Raw genomic sequence first — 4,326 nt, forward strand, 5'->3', positions numbered from 1 at the left:
TTGATCAGTTGCCACTCTTTACATTAGACTTTCATCTTTTGCCACTTTTTCACACAAAAACAATACTTGCTAATGATTAACATAATAGACATATAAAACAGTGGACGAAACTACCCTTTTGTGCTAGTTTGACCAGTGCAGCCAGCCAATTCACCGTTGAAGTCAAATCGGGAGGGGGTGAACCGGTTCGCCGCCGCCGTCGGAGTACCAGATGCCGTTGGTGGCACAGCTGTGCTGCTCCCCGCCGTCCTTGTTGCTCGTGCTGCTCCCTGCCCCCTGACAAGGTTGACAGCCAACCCGTGCCCACCCGACGCCCGTGGCACGAAGGAGGCCGATGCGTCTCCAGGTAGCAGTGTAGAGGTGGCGCCCTCCCCGTTGCTAAGAGTGAGCTGGCTCCCAGTTGCCGGGAGAAGCGCACACGAGCGTGGGCGCCAGGGCTGTGCTACAGAGAGGAGGAGCAGCGGCAAGCCGCAAAAGCAGAAGGAGCAGCGGCGGCCAGGAAAGGGAGCACCGGCGAGGGAACAATTAATGTAATGAATTGATTAATTATTGTCCAAATTGATGTTCTGAACATAGAATCACAAGTTGCAGTTCGTACTGACGCATCCATCCATGCAAAGAAGAGATGAATCAAGATGCAGGTTCTAAGAATGTCAAAAAGGAGAAGAAAAGAAAGTTGCAGGCTCTGGCTGCATGGTGCAGCTAGAGACGCGTCGCGGAGCAGCAGCCGTACGAGGCCGGCGGCCCTTGCTGCCGAAGACCTGCATGGAGGCAGCAGCCATGCGGCTCGAGGACCACCGGAACGACCTGCACAAGCAGGTGAACGGGTCAACGGGAGAGGAACACGCATAGCTTCCGCACCATGGAGGAGTTGCTGCTGTCCGAGGCGGCGAAGGGAAGGGTCGGCCCGTCGGCGCCGTGTTGTACGACTCGTCCCTGCAGCCGTCGTCACCAGAGCCGCAGCGGCAGCTTACATCACGGCAACGCGGCGACCAGCTGCTACAAGCAGCAGCGGCAGCTTACATCACAGAAACATGGTGGCCGGCGGCAGAGCACACGCCGGGATGTAGCCGCCGCGGGAGGGGGAGCGGGACGGAGAGGACTCACCTCGCCGGGATGTAGTCGCCGCGGACGACCAGGGCCGTCGGTCGTCGAGGACCACCAAGCGCGACGCCGTTGAGTAGCCGCCGTGGTCTCCTGGCGTTGCTGCCGGCCAGAGGAAGGGGATGAGACGAGCGACCGAGCTCCTCTCCTGTTCCTGGTCAACGATCTGGGAGCACGGGCATTCTGGTCATTTTATGCGGGGCCCATCTGATAGAGGGCAAAAAATCAAAGTTCAATGTAAAGAGTGGCAGCAGATCAATTACAATGTAAAGAGTGGCAAATTATCAAAGTACAAAGTAATTGGTGACAAAAAATCAAAAATCCCGTTTTAAATTACTTGTCGCAGAAATGAATGTATCTAGAACTAAAAAATGTCTAGATACATCAATTTCTACGACAAGTAATTTCAAATGGAGGGAGTAGTTGTTTGAGCCTAAATTTCTGGTAGATAGTCTAGATTCGGAAGTAGTGCTGCGGATGTCTTCCGTGAAGATTCGAGTCCACGCGTTTCGGATGAGAACCAGCCACCTGTTGCTGTTTCCTAGTTTTAGATCTAGACTGCTTCCCCTGATTATACTGAGATGCATTCAGTGCAATTTTTGAAATTGCAAAGGACGTCAGCAGTTATGCCCTTTGATGAAGAACATAGTAAGTTAGTAAAGTGCATGCTGCCAGCCTCGAGAGGGCAATGCATTTTGGTGTAAGATAGTTGGCATCGCAAAATCTGAAGCTCCACCAATGATGTAATTCCCTCAGTACCAAGTATTATAGTGCCAAGGACAGGGTGTCGACCCGTTGGCCGGGCAGTTGAGGTTGCTGCCAGCCTACCCGAGTTCAAGTCCCGGCTAGGGTTAGCCCTTGGGTTGGTCTCATTTTTTTTAGTATTATAGAGTCAGTGATCTTTATTGAGTTAAATACACTGTGAGTGCCCTAACTTGTCTGATGCAGTTAGTTTGGTGCCTGAACTTGAAAAATACATAAAAATGATGCCGTAACTTGTTTGGATGTTCAAATACGGTGCCTTTGGATGTATTGCCGCCGTATCCGGTGCTTGTGTAGCATGCCAACGTGTCGCTGGCCCACATGTCAGTGGTTGCGGGCACGAGTCTGCTGTTTTTTTACAAGGAACCCCCAGACTTTAAGTAAATGGCGCAAAAAATACATAAAACGCACTAAGGGAATTTGAATAAGGGACCTCGTTGAAAGAGGAAGGAGCTGACCAACCAGCCACGATTTAGTTTACGTCCAATTGCTAGCTAGCACGTTATACAGCCTATTCGACACGTATTACACGCTTTTCTTTCAGTTTTCCTTTCATATTATTTTCCAAGTTCCTATCGGGTTTTTTTTACTGAAGTTCCTCTTTAGTTTTCATGATACATAAATTTTTCATACGAAAAATAACAATGATCATCAACATGCAATTATTGTTTATTTTATATCTTTGTTCCATTTTTTGATTTATTGCGTACTTAGAAGAGATAAACATGAATTTTTTTTCTAAAATTTTGTTTGGATTTCAAAAGGTTGAACATATATTAAAAATTGTGTAAATTCATTAATCTTCATTTAGGACCACAAGCACACACAATTATTGTGTACCTTTATTGTATTTTCAAAATACAAATTTATAAATTTATTGACAATATTTTATTTTAAAAATTGTTTAGGGTGTATTTAAAATTATTTTGTAAATTTTATAAATTCTGGAAATGTACCAATATGTTAAGTGTGTTTGTAGAAATGTAAGAATAATTTCACACAATATTGTTTTAATACAAATTGAACATTTTCTAAAAACACGGTGAACAATTTTTGAAATACACATTCAAGTTCATGTTCATTTTTATTTTGATATTGCTTTTTCCCATTTTAAAAAAGAAATCTAAGAAAAATAACAATTGCCATAAGATTTGCTAAAAGTGTAGTGCATTTAAGAAAATGATCAAGATGTTTTTGAAAAACGTTTGATGTGTATTAAAAAATTGTAAATGTGTTCTGAAAAAATGTTTGCCATGCATTAAAAGAAATAACAACGTGTATTTAAAAATGAACATGAAACTTGAACAACGTGTTTATCTCACGTCTATTAAGAAAATAAACAACATGTATGTATTAATAAAACACCGAAGATACACTATAATTGTGCGTGCGTGTGGTCTTGAATGAAGATACATATTTACACAATAATTTTTAATATAGGTTCAAACTTTTAAATCCACATTAATTTAGAAAAAACCATGTTTATCTTCTCAAAGTACACAATAATGAAAATATAATAAATATATAAAATAAACAATAATTTCATATTCATAATCATAGTATTTTTCATTGGGAAAATTTATGTATTATGAAAACAAAACAGGCTCGGAAAAAGGATAGGAACTTGAGAAAAAATAAAATGGAAACCCGCAGAAAACGTGTACAGAGTGATACTGCTATATTATTTGCTAGCTACTTGAGTAAATAGACACAAACCATGCAGAAAAAAGAGAGTAAATAGACACAAAGCAAAGCACGGCCGGGTGTTCCGTTCCGTTGTCAGGCAACGTGCCAACCTCAATTTTACTTTTTGCAACATTTACTCAAAGTCCAGGGGTCCGTAAAAAACCAAGCCCGCAGCTCACAGCGCCCACAACATTGGCAGTGACACGCCACACGGGTAATGGATACATCAGCATGCGTCTAAAGGCACCGTATTTGAACGTCCGGACGAGTTACGACACTATTTTTATGTATTTTTCAAGTTTAGGCATCAAACTGACCGAGCTGAACAAGTTAAGGTACCCATAGTGTATTTAAGTCATCTTTATTAGTACCGCAAGCAAAGGCTGAAGGTAGTTTGATGTGACCGAGAAATCCTAGTACTTGTTGCAGAGCTCCGAGGGTCCGAAGACTGGTGGCAGGTGATCACTCGAGTTCTTATGTTTGTTAGCTGTTGTTCAGTTATCTCTGTTTCCCTGATGCTGATAGTAACCTAACCACTTTATGGTTGTTTGTTGGCAGGTCACCACTCAAGAGATCTTATGGTCATTATCAGGATGTTTCACTCAACAGTTTTTGTGGTTACCATTTCAGCCGTGCCCCGACGGCAAGGGTACCCGTCGCGTTCTCCAGTCTCCGCCATGCCTAGTCTTGTCCTGTGTTGTACTATGTTTTTGTTGCTTCTTAATATAAAAGCAGCGCTACCCATTCTGTTTTTCTTATCAGTGGCAGCTTGTT

At 43.0% G+C, this 4,326-nt stretch overlaps 1 long non-coding RNA gene across 1 annotated transcript; it reads right to left on the reverse strand.

The window, feature by feature from the left end:
- Positions 1-1,351, reverse strand: LOC119364260. Its single transcript, XR_005174793.1, has 2 exons — positions 1,108-1,351; positions 1-996 (listed from the first exon to the last, which is right to left on the reverse strand). It is a non-coding gene; the product is annotated as an uncharacterized LOC119364260 (long non-coding RNA).
- Between the last annotated feature and the right edge of the window lie 2,975 nt (positions 1,352-4,326).

The sequence above is a fragment of the Triticum dicoccoides genome, chromosome 2B, assembly GCF_002162155.2.
Source record: "Triticum dicoccoides isolate Atlit2015 ecotype Zavitan chromosome 2B, WEW_v2.0, whole genome shotgun sequence".
Classification (NCBI taxonomy): Eukaryota; Viridiplantae; Streptophyta; class Magnoliopsida; order Poales; family Poaceae; genus Triticum; species Triticum dicoccoides.